The sequence below is a fragment of the Ambystoma mexicanum genome, chromosome 14 (genome assembly GCF_040938575.1).
Source record: "Ambystoma mexicanum isolate Mex_15411 chromosome 14, UKY_AmexF1_1, whole genome shotgun sequence".
NCBI lineage: Eukaryota > Metazoa > Chordata > Amphibia > Caudata > Ambystomatidae > Ambystoma > Ambystoma mexicanum.
In genome coordinates this window covers 580,259,961-580,277,883 of record NC_090940.1, presented here as the reverse complement: position 1 = coordinate 580,277,883, position 17,923 = coordinate 580,259,961, and positions in this window count along the sequence as shown.

Genomic DNA, 17,923 nt, shown 5'->3' with positions numbered 1-17,923 from the left:
CAACAGGCAGAAATGTGAGTAGCGTATAATTTGATTGCTTGCAATATTTATTCTCTAAGCCACTGCAAGATGGCAGACACTGTTGCACTTCCTGGCCTGACCGTACATTCCTCTACCGGGTCATTGTCTAGGAATTCAGCCTATTTATTAGGCAGCCATTACAGCGGGTTATTGCATCTCAACAGCACTAGAGCCAAGCAGGTCGGTGTATTGCAGCTCATTCCGAGTAACTTCTTTACTGTATTTGAATTGCTGCGGTCTGTTGACTGGACATCAGCCTTTTTTCTCAGCTCTGGAACTTGGGTCTGGCGTCCTTCATGTCTTTTTGCCTGGTTGAGGATGGAGAGCTCGAGGAGGCATGGACGTCATTTGGGGGTGGCCAGGGGTAGCAAGGGCAACCCCTGTGGTCACAGCTGCTACCCTTACCCTCTCCTCTGCCACCCATGCCCTGCAGCGCTGGACTGCAATTTACTTTTTGAGGACACACTTTTACATCCACACCCGTGCATTGATTTAAACTTGATCTTTTGTTTTCTCTGGTAGTGTGGGGGCTGGGCTGCTCTGCTCGTGACTCACTGGCACCAGGTGTAGCCCAAAAGATACATTTTCACTACTTGAACGTGACATAATTTAATTTTTTTTAACACGCCGGTTACAGAGCATGAGACAAAGTTATTAGAACTTGGGTTGCTCCGTTGTTTTGCTTCAAATGCATTGCCCCTGAGCTATCCTCCCAGCCCCTCTCTCGAGCGAGGTTGTTAACTATGCTGCTGGCAGAGGCAAGCACAATCACAAGCGAGAGAGGAAGCGGGGCGCCATCGGCCTATTTATTCTCGAGGAGAAGACATGCAAGCGGGCCAGCAGGCTCCCATCTCGAGTAAGTCGCCATGTTACATTATACTGTGCAGAAGGTATTCTCTATAATGGAAAAGGTTGAATTTAGACAGAAATGGGAGATGGAGAAATTGGATTCAATAGAGGAATTGTGTGGGGCGGAAAGGACTTAGCGGGGCCGGCGGCCCTGTGAAATGAATACATGCACCATGAAAGATGCTGGATCTATTTGGGGGGCTGCCGCAGCAATATGTTTTCAGTTGCAATTCGAATCATACATATCAAATAATTCAAAATGTATTTGATGTTTTCCTATAAATAATAATTTTTTTGAATGATCTAAAATCAACTAGGCACCACACGGGTGCTTCAGACAGGGTTCTCATCCTAGGCAGTGGGGCCCCAAACATAATTTTCAAATGGGCCCCCACTCATCTACAGGCAGCCCTAAATTCTGCAGTAAAATTAACACTATCCGATTTTAATTGGGTAGAATACTGAAATACGTTAGTGTAGAGAGTGAAACAGAAAATAAGTTCCTCAACCAATTTGGCCCTCGAGTGCATCCATACAAAAGTGACATCATTGAATGTGTTTGTGCCCCTGTGGCTTGCTCCGCTAAAGATTGCTTTGCAACCCAATATATTTTCTCATTATGAGCCGATTGCTCATTACTGTGTAATGCTTTGCTTTCATTGCTGAGCTCATCCAACTTTGCTCATAAAAAAAGATGATTGCAAACCTGGCATTCAGGACACCCTCATCAACAAAGTCAAAATGCCCAAAGAAAAAATAATAGCACAGCTTAAAGCCCTTGCCAATCTGGACATTCCACACCCGCCCCCGCCACCCCTAAACCTCTCTCACAAATACCTCTCTCCGTCTTCAAAGAATGCACAGAGACAGAAGTAACTTATCTTCTCAAAAATATCAAACCATCCACTTGCAAAGGGGGCATCTGTCCCCCTACCATCATCAAAGAATGTGCAGACTCACTCACCCCCATCATCACAGCATTCATTATTGCAAGCTTCTCCTCCAGTATCGTACCACAAAGCCTAAAAGAAGCATGGGTTTGCCCACTCATAATAAAACCCACCCTACACCCCGTTTGCCCCAACAACTATTGCCCCATCACTACTGTTCCATTCCTCCTCAAAATCCTGGATAATGCCACCCACATACAAATCCAACAATATCTGGAATCCGATGCCATCCTAGGCAGAAGACAATAAGGCTTCTGCCTAGGCCATGGCACAGAAACCGCCCTCCTAGATCTTAAAAACCAAATCACCAAAATAATGGATACTGGCAAACCTGCCCTCCTGCTCCCCCTCAATCTCTCTGCAGCGTTTGATCTTGTTGACCACGATATCCTCACCCCATACCTGTCCAACGCCGCCCACTTCTCTGACAAAGCCACTTCTTGGATAACCTCCTTCCTAGAAGGAAGGGCCATGAAGGTCTACTCTAACCAGCCAACGCAGCCCCCACCACCATCAACTGTGGAGTCCCACAGGGCTCATGTACTGCACCTTCCCTTTACAACCTGTTCACCAAACCTCTATTAGACATGTTGGATGCGCTTGGCATAGCATACACAAACTATGCCGACGACACCCAAGTCCTCCTCCCCCTTACTGGAGATTATGACCATGAATCAGAAGCTCTCCTCCAGATATATGCCACCATCCAAACACGGATGACAATCAATGGTCTCTGCCTAAATGGGGATAAAACTGAGATTATCATCTTAGGCCCCCAGAAAATTATTTCCAAACTCAACACTAAATACTCTCACTTCACCATTGACTACACTAACATATCTGTCTCTACATCTGTAAAGAACCTTGGAGTCTACTTAGACTCTACACTTTTGATGACAAGACAGGTCAGCGCCATCTCGGCTGCCTCTCCCCACACCACAAAACTCATAAGTGCCATAAAACCCTTTCTAACCGCTTAAAATTGCCTATCCATAGCCAGAGCCACAATAGGAGCCAGACTCGATTACTGCAATGCCCTTCTGGTAGGCACCTCCACAGAAAACATCAATAAACTGCAAATAACACAAAACAACGCGCTCCGCACAGCTCTTCACATTCTTAGAAGTGACCAGATATCCCAGGCCAGACAAGAAGCCCACTGGCTCCCAGTCAAGGAGCGGATCAACCTCAAAATCCTCACCCTTACACACAAATGCATCAATCTCACCGCCCCATCCTACCTATCAGAAACGATATCCAAAAACATATCTGCCCGCCCCACAAGAAGCCACCTTGCCAACCAACTCTGCGTACCCTCCATAAAAAGAGCCAACGCCAGCGGCATTGGCTTCCCCCACATAGCACCGAAACTTTGGAATGTCTTCCCCAACTCACTGAGAGCAGAACCTTCATTACTCGCCTTTCGCAAATCCCTCAAAACCACACTATTCATATAACCCGCACTACACCGGAGCGCTCCAACCCTCTCCGCCCTGCTAACCCACTAGCTGCAATCTATATGCTTCCTGTTATATTTCCCTGTTCTTTGTACCCCCAAGATGAAACGTAAATGCAAATTCATACTACATGCTTGGTCTATGTATCTCCTAGATGAACCGTAAATGCAAATATCAATGTAACTACTAAACCTTTCCTTTGTAACCAGCAATGTATATATGTAACAGCGCCACGATGCCCCTGGGCTGTTGTGCGCTTTAAAAATATGAATAAATAAATAAATAAATAAGATTAACCAATATGTGTACTCTTATGATGTTGTTTGTGATTTTTGTGATAGTATTGAAAATTGGCAAAGTGTTGATATATAATGGGTGTAAAATAATGTGATGAATTGGGAAAAATGTGAAAGGTTTGTAATAAACCAGACATGTAATTACCGTTGTGGCCGTAATAATAATTTGGAATGGGAGGCAGAGCCTCCAGGTTCTGACGTGGTGTTACTCCCCATTCTGGAGTCTTATAGTACCCCTTACAGGCATAGAGCAATTACCGCATACAGCAATTGAGCCGGAGGGAAGGCCTCCATTTTTTGGGAAGTATATATTATATGTGATTTCATCGCTGGGAAAAAAAAAACATTGAGGGATACTGAATATTATTAAACTAAACGCCCTTCCCAACATTTTTTAGGACTGGTGCAATTGCATTAACAAACCCCAGTCCTAGAATATATGTGGAAAGTGTGGATAGTGGGTTAAAAAAATATTGAGTGCTTCTCAAAGTTTTTTCAACAATTACATCGCTGGGTACCAAAAAAAAACATCAGTCAAGTGCTCTAGGTTCACTTCCCTTTCCCTCCAAACTTGTTTTATCGCCCAACCTTTCCCTCTGTAAATGCAGATTTACAGACCGGAAGAAATGCGACACGCCCGCAGAACTCCATTTCATTTTAAAAATAGCCGGAGATTAAGCAACTAAGGGGATTCGTAGCCAGTCGAGGGTGTCGGAATGTCGAGCCGCTGTGTTTCCTGTAAACAGGATTCCAAGGGTTGCCAATCACAGGACCTCTTAACACCGTCCACAGCCAATCAGAGTCCGGCCTGCTCTTGTCAGACCAGCAGAAAAAAATGCCTTCCATGCTGGCGCACTACACTTGCGGGGGTGTGAACATATGGGAGATGGCGTAAAATGCCAGCTGTGGTTATCAAAGCCGAAAGCTTAAATGATTTCAGAAGACAGCTACACTTCTTAATGAAGAGAAGCAAAGGGGATATTGAAACAAAAGGTGGCAGGTGCAGGGAATGAAAACGAGGCGACGAGCGGAGTTGATGTCCTTTTAAATAAAACTTGTGTAATGACTGGCCTGCGGTCACGCAGGCCAGTCCATCCATAGCTGGGGGCACCAAGCACACACCTTGAAACTGTTGTAGTGGAACGGTGGGGGCATCAACCGTACTGAGTTGCAGGTATCACCCTGAGGGGCCGTGATCACGCCGGTCAATGGCCTGGGGGCACCTAGACTGATGTGCAGGATACCGCCGGTGTTGCCCAGCAGGGGCACCAGCATCTCACAGCAGGGTTGCCCAGCAGGGGCACTGTCCTTTTTGAGGGCCCTGCAGGGCAGGCCCTCAGCCAGATACGCAGCGCCAGCATGGCGTTGGCAGTAACCACACGGACCACCGTGTTCAGTTACTCCAAGTCTGAGGAACGGGAGGCCGCTGATTCTTTTTATTCAGTGCAGTCACGTGGTCACTGCCAAAAGCAATCAGCACGAGCCCTGGGAGATACCATGCTCCCAGGAGGGTAACACACTACACTCCTCCCTTTTCATAAGGAACAAAACAAAAACCAAGCATTACTGGACATCAGACCAAATTAAATCACTAACAGAACCCTTGTCACTTTGGGGGCAAGCAACACATATAGTTAGGCTCTGACAGTTACACACACAAAATATGCATTTACCATGTACTCATTTTTGGGGGTGACAGAGTTGGTAGCAGATTGGGGGTTTCATCACATTATCAAAGGACCCTTCATTAAACTGGATGAGTGAGGTCTGTAGCCACTGAAAGACCCCAACGAGAGCACGTGGCACTACATAAAGTATGTCCACACCTACGGAGGTGCACAACTTCACATAGCTCATTGACTGAGCCTGTTTAAGCAGGTCCAGGTTTGCAGGCTCCCAGCCTTCATGGGGATGTCTATGGTGTCCACCTTACGCACTCGCACTCGCAGATCATACCCTGGCCAGTATCAGTTCAGTTCAGGACAGTCACACCACAGTTCCGGGGCCGGCAAAGCCGCACCTGGGTGGGGGGGGGGGGCGCCAGGAACCACATCGGCCTAGTCCATATATAGTGGGGGAACAGCGACACACCCCTGATGGCACGGGTGTCTGGGCTACTGTCTCCACTCCCTCCAGATTCCTTTCTTCTTCCTGGGGAAGCACCATCCATTTACCTCCCCACCCCAGGCAGGGGTTGTTGGCAGGACACTGGCAGCATTATAGGGCGCACAAGCACTCAATGTTGAGCTGCAAGCCCCCTGTGCTAGACTAGTTCTTGTCACAAATCTGTGGTGGCAGAGCATCTGGGCCACAACACTCCATTTGCTCCCCCAGGCAGAAGTTGCATTTTCCTACTCACTGTTGATGCTAGCGTGCATGCTGAGCACCCATGGCCTGTGCACTGCTGTCATCACTGCATCCCCGAGGCCCAAGTATGCTGCATGAAGCCACAAACAGCCGCGTGACATGTGTCTGTTTCCCTATTTTTTTTCTTCCACTCCGACCTCACCACCTGTTGGGCCCAGGATTCTGCCTGGGGCCACTTGCTGTTGCATGGCACTTTGCATCCTGTACAGGCCTTCCACCTTTATCACTGTGCATTATGGAGCACCAATGGTAGGAGCAGCAGACATGGCACAGGCCTGGCAAGAGCACCAGACGTGGCACAGTGCCAGCCTGCCTAGGCGCTTTCCTTCTTTGCTCTTAACAAGAGCACTGCATCACTTTTCTTTTCCCCATGCCCCAATGCGCAGTGCCTCATTAACCTGGGGCAGCCGCGCCACTTTGTTGGTCTCTGTGCTGGCTCTCTGGGCACTCACCGCCGATGTAAATTCAAACGCTCCAACAAAGAGCGTGTTATTTTCTGTTTTGCTCCTTCCGGAGTGCAGCAGCGTTCACCCGTAGTGGATCGGGTTCTCCCTGGGCCAAGCTGTCACAAGGGCACTGTGCGCACCATGGGCCCGAGATATGAGGAGGGCCCATCCTTGGACATACCTTAGTGCTGGGGCTCAGTGGCTCCTGGGTGCGTCTCTCGTATAGTTAGAGGATCTTAGCGATTGGGTGGCGTCCGTTATGGTTAACATCACATCATCCGCGTATAACGCTATTTTATGCTGGGTAGGACCTACTTGGAGGCCTTTAATTCTGGGGTTAAGACGGATTCGCTGGGCCAAGGGTTCCATAATTAGGGCGAAAAGCAAGGGGGACAGGGGGCATCCCTGTCTGGTCCCACAAGATAGGGGGATCGGAACAGATAGAAAGGCGTTGACTCGGAGCATGGTTTTCGGGGATTGATAATTCGCCAGGATGAATTTCTGAAATGTAGGACCAATGTGAAAAGATTCTAGAGTGAGTCGGAGGAAGGACCAGTCCACCTTGTCGAAAGCCTTAGTCGCATCCAGAGCCAGCACTGCCAGTTTTCGTGAATCTAGTTATGCGATCTCCACCAAGTTCAGGACTCTGCAAATGTTGTCTGGGGCTGATCTATTCATTATAAAGCCTGTTTGGTCCGGGTCGATAATGTCCGGGAGCACTTTCGCCAATCTGTTGGCCAGCACTTTTGAATATATATTGGCGTCCAAATTCAATAGGGAGATTGGCCTGTATGCCGCGATGTCCTTCGGGTCCTTCCCTGGTTTCAGCGCCAAGACTGTGATCGACTCTTGCATCGATGGGGTAGTTTTTCCAGAGCCAGCAAAGGAGTTGAAAAGAGTTGTCAGGGGGGTCACCAATTGGGGGCGAAAGATTTTATAGAAGCGGGTCGAGAACCCGTTGGGGCCTGGGGCTCTTGGTTTAAGACTCTTGATGGCTTTGTCTACTTCTTCGCTCGAGATCGGGGACTCCAGTTCGTCTCTGGTCGTCTGGGAGATCTGGGGAAGCGCTGCCTCGCGGTAGGATTGTTGCTCTTTGAGCGATCTAGTAGATGCCGTCATCGTGTCTGTAAGATGGGTCACCGCAATATGCTGTTTGTCTCTTTCTGCAAATTGGACTCTCCCTTGCGAGTCCCGGAGGCCTAGGATTGCGTTTCTCTTCTTGATTTTTGCCAGCTTCTCCACCAGCAATTTGTTGGCCTTGTTTCCTTTAGCATAGTAACTTTGCTTAGTTTTGGCCAGCATCTGGGCTGTGCCTTCCGCATAGTGAGCTTCCAGTTTCTTCCGGGCTATCTGTAGAGCTCGGTGGGTTCTAGGCGTCCAGTTCTTTGCTTTGCATATTGCTTCCGCTTTCTCCACTTCGTCCTGCAGGGCCTAGCGGATTTGTCGCTTCTTTTTGTGATAGGTAGCTCCTTGGGAGATCAAGACCCCTCTTACCACTGCCTTCATAGCGTCCAATGTGGTGGCCGGTGAGGTGTCCTTGTTCTTATTTTCCTTGAAGAAGTCTTTGATAGCTTTCGTCGTCACGTCTCTCAGGGCCATGTCGTTCAAAATCGGGTCGAAGAGCGACCATTTGCGTTTCAGAGGTGGATCTGGGTCATGGGCTCTCATCGTCAATATAATTGGGGCATGATCCGATTGGATTCTGGGGCCGATGATAACGTCGTCTGTGAACGCTAACGCCTGGGGAGAAGCCAACAGGAGATCAATGCTGGAGTAGGTTCTGTGGACATAGGAATAGAATGAATAGTCACAGGAGTCTGGGTGTAGAACTCTCCAAGTATCCACCACATCTAGAGTTCGGAATCATTTCAGTAGAGCCGTCGCAATGCTATAATATTTGTGAGCCGGGGGGTGAAATTTATCCCTAATTGGGCCTGGAACCCCGTTGAAGTCCCCGCCTATTATTGTCTGGCCCTCTATAAATTGTGAAAGGGCTTCCTCCAGGGTAGAGTAAAATTCCTCCTGCTTTTCATTTGGCGCATAGACAGAGATCAGCGACTATAATTGCCCATATATTTGGCATTTGATCGCTACAAATCGGCCTTCCGGGCATAGTAAGGAGTCTAGAATTTGAGGACGGAGATCCTTGGCGAAGAGTATTGCTGCTCCCCCATTCTTGGTGCCATTCGATGCTATAAACTGGAGTGGGAACTGTCTGTTTCGAAGCCTAGTGAAATCTGCTGGGATCAGGTGGGTTTCTTGGAGAAATACCACTGAGGCCTCTTCATCCTGCATACGTTGTAGAATAGATTTCCTCTTCTGTGGCAAGTTCAAACCTCTGACGTTGAGCGTCAGGAATCAGACTTTCTGGTGTGGCTGTAGGGTTTCATGCTTTGCTTCAAGTGATTGAGAGATCATTGGAGGGGAGGGACGGTGGGGGTCAGGCATCATCCATGGGCTTAATTTCGTTGTTGCTCTCCAGTGATCGTGTTTTCTGTACCCTCCAATGGGAGGATAAACTTGTCATTTTAGGGGAGGCCGGAGTTTCGTTTCTGGACAGTCCCCCAGCCAACAGGGCTTTCAGTGGTCCATTAGCCAACAGGGCTAGGGCCATCAGTCTTAACCGGGTTCGTCTCCAAGGGTGATAAGGTGGCATACACCTTGGGGTGGGGGGTATGGACCGCGAAGGTCCCGCGGCGAACTTATCAGGTAACATACTTCAGCGGGCAAGAGTCTCTGAGCCGAGGTTCTCGTAGAAATGTCTTATTTTCGGCGTTTTTGACCAGGGCTGATGGGACTGCTTTCGAGGAGGCTGGTCTAGGTCATCGGGAGTTGAGGTTGGACTGCGAGGAGGCGAAGATCTTGGAGAAGCTGAGTGTAGGATCGATTCGGCATCCTCCAGGTGACTTATCGAGCGCTGGGTCCCTTGATAGGTGAGTGAGAGGGCCGTCGGGAATAGCCACCGGTATCTGATCTTCTGGCTCTGTAGAAATTGGGTCAGGGGCTTGAGAGCCCTCCTTTTTTGGAGGGTCATCAGGGAGAGGTCTTGGTAGATCTGTAAGTGGGTGCTCATAAAGGATAGTTCATCTTTAGTGCAACTAATCGCTGCCAGAGCTTCTTTAGTGGAGTAGAAATGGACTTGAGTGATCACGTCTGGAGGGGGATCAATGGGTACCCCTCGTCTTGGGCGTAGCCTGTGGGTTCGGTCAAGGATCAGTTGGGTCTGATCCAAATGTGGGAGAAGGGTTTGAAAGAAGTTTCCAATGTATTCTGGGAGGTCTTTATCTAGGATGGATGAGGGCACTCCGCGAATGCGCAGATTATTTCTTCGGGCCATGTTTGCCAGGTCTTCCTGCTTAAATTCCAGGAGCTCGCTTTTATCCTGGAGGGTCCGAATCGATCGTTGCATCTCTATTATAGCTGCATCGTGGCTCTAAGTCAGGTCCTCGACTTCACCCAGTCTCTGTTCAGCTTCTGTAACCCGTTGGTCCGTGCTTTCTAGTTTCGTGGTGAATTCGGAGATGCATGATTTAAATTCTTCCTTAATCTCCAGCATAAAGGCCAGTATATCCCCTTTCGTTGCTAACTTTCCCTGTTCTTCTGAGGGCTTTTGTGGGGTGAGTTTCTGAGGGTCTGTTTTCTTGGCTTTATCTGCTGTTAACAACATCATGGAGATATCCGAGTTTTTGGTTCCCTTTATGGCCTATGTCATTGTAGTGGTTTCAACGCTCTCGGGAGTCCAGATAGGATGTTGCAATAGGTTGATCTGTAGGTCCTCTGCTCAGGTGGGGGTCTGAAGCTTTGTATACAGTGTTAAAGAGCCAGGGTCTCTCTGGGAGAGGTCCTTAGTGTTGTTATGTGGGTTTGGCGATGTTTGGGAGCAAGGAATTTCTGGGTTGCCAAGGGGTTGCCCCCAGGAGCAAGCAGGCCAGTGGTAGGGATGGTGGGCCGGGGTGCCCCAGGAAGAGGTTGGGTCGGAGGGGAAGGTTGGGCCTTGTGTGGTGGGCTTTGGCACACTGATGGGGGGGCAGCTCAGGATCAGTCCTCCGCGGCTGAGAGGCCGGGCCTGACCGTAGTTCACCCCCAGATATCGCACAGGGTTCGTGGTTTGTCTGGTAGGGGAGGCACTTCATCGCCGTGTCACTGGTCTCGGGTCTCTAGGGGGAATGCTCTGCGCCACCTCCAGGGAGAGACAGACCGAGGCCTCCTCCGGATCGGTTGTGCTTGTGTGCTTTTATTTTGTTCCGGCTGCAGGGCCTTATCGGGGCTAGGGACAAGGCCTGCCAGGATTGCGCCACTTGCAGATCAGGAGCGGGGGGACAGCAACAGGTGCAGGCTGTATAATGCCACAGGGGCACCTACCTGGATTCCGGAGCTTCCGGTCGCTTCCCAACCGCGGCTGTGCCGCCGCTCGCTTTCAGCCATGTTCCTCGGGCAGGTGGAGAGGCCGGTCCACCACTCCGCATAATCCGGCGCTTTCGGGCTCCTGCAGCTCTGCTACTGATGTAGGTTGCGTCCCACCTCGGGGAGGATCGCAAGGCTCCGGGACCTTCTGCAGGTGGTGCGACGGCCCCGCGTAGGCCGAGCTGAGACCGATTGACTGGAATCCGCGGGTCCGCCACACTTCCACTGCCGCCCTCCTCTGGGATGCCGCAGTTGTATTGACTGTTGCTCGGGGCTGCCGTGCTCTTTATCGATCCCTCAACTCTGCTTCGACTTCACCTGGGTTGATTATTCGTTTATGCCTCGATTAGGCCGCCTCACAGTCGCTCCGCCCGATACTCGCTTCCCCGGACTGGGGTTGTCGCACTCGGCGGCCATCTTGGAGGCGAGATCTTGGGCCCAAGGGGGGATCTTTAAAGGTGCTATTTTAGCAGCTCCGTGTACGCCAGCCGTCGCCGAAGGTTCCAAGGGGTGCCTCAGACTCTCATGCTTCCCTGGAATAGCTGTTTATTGTTGGATGCCTGCTGCAAGGGCTGCATTTCGCTGGATGCCGCGGGACTCAAGCGGAGGCCATTAAAGGAGCATCCACATCGCTGCACTCCAGGCCACGCCCCCCCGGAAGTATGTTTTTGAGAGTCAGTGTGGGTGGATAACTTTGAGAATGAGTGCCTTGGTGTGGGAATTGGTGCATGTGTTTGAGAATATGCACCCATGTCTGAGATTGGGTCCCTGAGTTTGTTTTATTTGGGAATTGGTGTAATTTTCTTGGCACACATCATCACTTGTATTTTACAATGGCACGAATTGCACTTAATGTAGAAATAGGCATCATGAAAACGTATATTTTTATGGCAATGCTGTCTTGTACAAGGGACATAGGCATGGTGAAAATATGCTGATCAGAGGCAATGCTGGCATATAGGGGCTCTGCATCATGAACGTGTTTTACATTGTCATTGTTGGCATATGGTTAGGGAATAGTAATCATGGAAATATGTGTTTTAGGATGGTAATGGTGGTATATATAGTGTGGGCAGGAACTTCATAAAATTGTGTTATAAAAATGCTGCTGTTTGCTATTTGTGACCTGGCATATGGTGATTTTCCTTTTTCATGCGTTATCCCAGAGAACCTATTGCAATTTATATGGCATGGCGCAGAGGTACCTTATTGTTCTATCTCAATTCTTATATTTATTTCAGCAGTAACAAAGCAAAAACCAAACAAAAAAGAATACTTCCTATTTCAGTTCCTGCTTTCCACAGCAGTGATTGTGGGTTGAGCAGGATGCAGGTTTTATTCGGGTGTGTTTGTGAAGGTTCGGCTAAATTTCATCTTATTATTGGGATATTTTGGGTGTTTGTTACAGGATGATGATTGGGGCCATGGCGGCCACAGGAGCAGAGGCACACTCTATGGAAGAAGAATCTAATGTGGAATTATTGGATGTTGAGCCTTGGATACCCAGGAGCAGGGGTTCATTGACACCTCGGTGGTGAACTTCATTAAAAATAATTTAGCATTTATATAGCGCTACAAACTGCTTTTTGCTACCCACAGTGTGTGGTGCTCATTTATCGACCTTGGAATGATGAATGGCTGAGTTTGGCCCTGCCAGGATTCAAACCGGTGTCAGCAGGCTCCGCACAGATGTCAAAGCAAGCGCTCTACTCGCTGTGCTAGCAGACCGACATTGATAGACTTTTGAAAATGATGTCAACAATGCAGTGGATAAACCATCATTTGCCTGTAGGAAGCTTATGCCCTCAGAGAGACGTTTGTGGGGAGGTGAGGGACACCCTTTAGCAGTCTCTAAAAAGGCAGCGGTAAAAGAGAGGCATGTAAGCCTGGTGGATGAAGAGCGGGATGCCGTCATTCCTTTGGTAAAGCCCAGCACTGAAGACTGGTCTCTAACTTAGGCTAAGATGGTCAGGAAGATTTATTTACTACCTAAAAAAGCCAAAATGATTCCATTTTTGGATTGGTGTGTTTTTGCTTGCAACTTTCAAGTGGATGGGCTGTTGCCACCCAATGTATAAACAGTTGGCATTATCGCACCCCAATTCTCTAGAAAGGACCCGGGTGCAATGGGTGGTGGGGAAGGCTGATAATTGATTTTGATTTTGTATGATCTCTGCTGCCATCAATAGAAAATTGAAGGAATAATGCTGCCATCCTAGTTTGGGAAATGTGACCACGTGTTACTCCTCAGGTTGATAGCAAGATTGCTTTGTTCTTTACAAAATACACAATGGGCTTGTGCGGAGGGGTCGACAAGTCCTCATTTTGTTCCTGGATTGTATTTTTAATACGACATGCCGCAGGGTGGTTCAGGCCGAGGAGACCAGATTTCAAGATCAATCTCTCGACCAAATAGGCTTTAGTATTTGGGCAAAGGGAGCCCTTTGTTTTCTCTGGAAGTCAATATACTGGTGTCCCAAGAGAGAAGACAGGGAATCCTCCTGATAATCTGTCCCACGCTAGGGGGTTTGGCAGCAGCTGAGGATTGAGGCTCAATGGGAAAACTGTTATGAGGTGAGGACTTCATTAAGGAACTACAGACACATGACACCTTAAACTTATTGGACTTCACTAAAACATGTATTGGTGACTCAGATTACCCGCAGGGCTGTATGTGAAGGGCCATTTAGATAATTAACCTCGCCCGCTCAACAGTATCAATCCCAGCAGGAGTACCCACCTCCGATGTCCACATTATCCCTTTTCTAAGGTTAGTCCTTTAAGGGAAGAGGCACCAAATGTGTTTGGTGGTGTGAAGCCTTCTCTCAGCTAGGCTATCTGGGCTTAGAACTTCTATTCGGATGGATGGCTCAACTATTTATAAACAAAACATGGGTCTCCCATTTTTTTAAGTCAGTACTAAGATTCAGATTTGATTCCATGGCAATCCCCCATTTAAAAGCTCTCAGGCAGGAATGTCAATTTGGGGCCAAATGCATGACCCCTGACAACTCCTGTGCGACCCCTGCCTCTGTGACCCCTGGATAAGTTGACACAGAGTCAGAGAGAAACCGAAAGAAAAGAGGGCTCTCAGAAGAGAGCCCTCTTCACATTCATTTCTTGTTTAAGTCACTCTGACTTAAGAAAGACATTATTTTCATTACTGTTTTCCATAACAGAAATAATTACTTTTTGAAGTCAGACTTCAAAAAGGACCCCCCCCACACGCACACACAGCACCTGGAAGGCTCTGGCTCCCCTGATCTGTGCAGGCCAGGAACCGGAACTGGTTCCTTGTGTGTGTGGAGCATGGAAGCCAGAGTGGCGTTCCTTCAGAGGAGTTCCTCGGAGCAGAAGGTAAGAACATTCTTTTCTTGTAAATGTGTGTGTGTATGTATATGCATATTATGAATTATATGCGAGTGACTGCAATGATTTATAGGTGGCTGTGTGTATGAGTGAATGGTGTGTGAATGGGTGTGCTTGTGTACAATGCTGGCTGACAATCTTAATTACTCCTAGTCTTACTCTTCCTCATCTCAGTACTTGCCTATGAAGCACCTTGCCTCGTACGTAAGTACTGGGATGAGGAATAGGGGCATGCAGGCAATGCTGGCAAAGGAGTTAATTTTGAGGGCTGGAGGCTGAGAGTTGGAGGGAGGGGGACGTGTCGGGAGGATGGGGCAGGAAGGGGTGCACTATGATGTAATGGGCATCCATAATAAAGCAGGCATGATATGTGTTATTAGTGGCTAGACTCACATTTTGGAATAGCCAGTCTAGTCATTCTTTAAATTGGCATGACATTTTTACCGGGCATCTTTGATAAATTAAGCATGACAAGTGTTATTACCGTTCTAGGCTGACATTTGAGCGCAGCCAGTATAGCAATATCTTACTGTGGTTGTGACGTTTTAACAGGGCATCTATTAAAAATGATAAGTGTTATTACCTGTCTAGACCGACTTTGGGTGCAGCCCCTCTAGCCATTTCTTACGGTGTCATGGCATATTTTTCGTGGCATCCATAATGAAGTAAGCATCGTAAGTATTATTACGTGTCAGACTAGCATTTTTCTGCAGCTAGACTAGCCATTTTTTACTGTGGCTTGATATTTTGTTCTGGACATCTCTAATCAAGCAGTCATGATGTGTGTACTTTCTTGGCTAGGCTGGCATTTGGATGCAGCCAGTCCTTACTGTGGCATTGTATATTATTCTGGGCATATATGATAAGTAAGCATTGTAAGGGAGGCATGGTATCACAAGTATTATACTGACACAAGAGTTCCAAGTTTCAAAACCTTTATTAAATTCTTGGGGTTTGGAAAAACTCGCATGTTGCCCTATAGCTATGATGGGAGTAGTCTCTAACATCAAATACTAAAGAAAACACAGTCCTAGTCAGTCTTTTTCAAATCAAAATGGCCAATACTAAGAAAACCTAATGCCAGCCATATCTCTTATACAAAAAGTGTGTAAAGGAGAATATGCATGCAAAGGAAAATCAGTGTTGTAACATAAAGGATGAAGGTGGCTGAGTTGGCTCTCCTCCCCACGTTGGACAGCACAGAGTAAGGCGGCCCCCTTAAACAGGATATTATACTCTGGCTCAGGTTATAAAAGAAAAGGCAGTTCAAAAAGTTGGTCAAGGCCCACTTGGCCTTCCATGTTAAAGTCACTTATCCTAGCTTTCCAAAAGTTCTTTCACAGTTCAACACAAGTTCACGTACGTCTCCCTCAGTTGGGTTCAGAACTTTCAACCAAAAAGTACCCAATTCAATGTAGTTCTACCTCAGCTGGGCTTGGACCTCCCAATCACAGCACTTGCATGCGTTCCATTCCCCAAGCTTCATTTACATTCATTAAGGGTCCCCTTACCCTAACCTATTTCATATTCCAGGTCTCCCTCAGTCAGGCTCAGACCTTTAAGTGATGTAGAAGACTTTCACATGTGCAAGGTTTTTACTGTAGACCTGCGCAGGACCACTTTACTTTCACTTCAGCTCTCCTTTTATGTTATTTGTCCCATTTGCTATTAGTCTTGGTAGTTCATACCACAAGCAAACAAGTTCAAAGAAATCTTTCATTTATATAGCATTCACCTTTGCACTGCCCCTTTTGCCGGGGTTAATCTTGACCATTGCGCATTTCAGAGTTTGCTCACTTTGCCGCTTTATAACAAGACATCAAACCTTTCATGGAGACTTTCGAGTGGGATACTTACTTTTGCCGGACCACTCAGCTACTCTGTATGACTGTCTTCACAGATCTTGGTAACTTAAAAGTTCATTACTAGTTTGTTTTCTTTCTCGTCTCATCAGCACGCATGAAACCTTCAATTGTGAGATACACTGTTGCGGCTTCAATCTTTCCTTGACACAAAGAGGCCTTTCATGTCTTTCGCTAAATCATTGGCTGTGTGCATTTCTTTCTTGTCTTTGCAACTTTGATTCACAAGTCAAGGTTAATACCACAGGCTTGGCCTCGCCTCCCCAACTCTGTCGATCACCTGGGAGGGTTACTGGCATCCTTGAAACACAATGCAGGTTTCTTCTCATCTAGGAATTGACATTTTCAGCATATCCTTCATGGTTTCCCAGAGGCAATGATCTCCTGCAGGGATCTTCAGGGCTTCCCTACCCTTTGATATAGTCCCTCGATCGTTCATCCTGCTCCAGTGGGTTTGCATTCACCCCGAAAGATCTGCTCCTTCTCATGTTTCACCTTGCTCAGAGTGTGTCTCTATGTTCTGCTTTTATTCCGTGTGGGGAGAGCTAAGGGGTATCAGATGTATGTGATTAAAGTCAAGTTCCTGACTTTGGCTGACTTAATTAGTGGGACATGTCCAATGAGATATGTAAGTGTTAGCCTCTTCACTCTCAGTCACCCTCTTCCTCGGCACAATGTTTGTGTAGAAAGGGGGGAGTTGGGATGTTGGAGAACCCTTTAAAATAGGATGGGGTATGAGTACGGTAAGGGGGGAATACTGTGTCTTACCATCAGTTACCTCACCCCCACTGCCTGAAGACCCTCCACCCAGGTGATCCTCCCACACTGGTCCACCCCAGGGTCTGGATCCAAAGGCGATGACCGTGACTTGGCCACCTGAGATAGTGAGATCCCCAGAGGCTAGGAGGTGAGACACCCTTTGGTTTCTCACATACCCTTTCCCTTTCTGTATCTGTTCTCTCTGGACTTTCCCTTTTCTAGGGTTTTGAAGAGAACAGTTAGATGATAGGTACCATTCCATATTACTCTGTTGTTCTTCCTTTAGTCCTCGCATAAACTGGGATCTGATGGCACTATTTACTGAATATCCCATACATTTTGAGTGAGTTGTTTGTTTCCTTAAGTATTACCTATCTCAAAATGGGTCACCTCATCTTAGGGGTTCAATTATGTCCAGTCCCATGTGGGAGAGGTGTAAGAACACAATTATGTTGGTGATTGGGTATGAGGTGAAAATGTGCATGTTGAAGGTGTTAGGTCTATAAGGAGTGTGGAAAAATTAAGGAAGTCACTGCCTATAATGGCTTTCATGGCCACTTGCCCAGGATCACAGGAGTGGCATCATCAAGTGGAGGGAGCAGGGAGCATCATAGGTCATGCACGTCCCTTTGGGATGTTTATGCATGGAGGGCCTGGTTGGACACAGTCCTGGCGCCTGTGGCGCCAGGCTCATGGAAGAACTTAAACAAGACACTTTCATTATGGGCAGAAGTGCTTAGAATGGAACAGGAACTCTTTTTTATGGGCAAGAATACTCTCAAGAACTTTCATTTCAGTGTAACTAGTCTGTGTGTGGTCTCCATCTGCATCTGCACTTGCAACTTCTAGGAGTTGCAGGGTGTGGCATTCAGGACTGTGCCAGGGGGCGTGGCCTTAAGAGCTCAGCTATAAAAGCCAGCCCAACCCCAAGGCACACGCTTTGCGTTATTCTACACCTTCGTGCAGCGTAACGCTCATCGTCACCTGGGATTCAACTTACCTGAAGAGATCCTGACATCTACATTCATACTCACCATCCGGAGCATCGGGCTCTCATCCGAACGCTCCTTTCTGGCACCGCATCTCACCTTCAAACATCTCAGAGCGCAGTCATCTTCTTCCTGGCACCGCTGCTCACCTGTA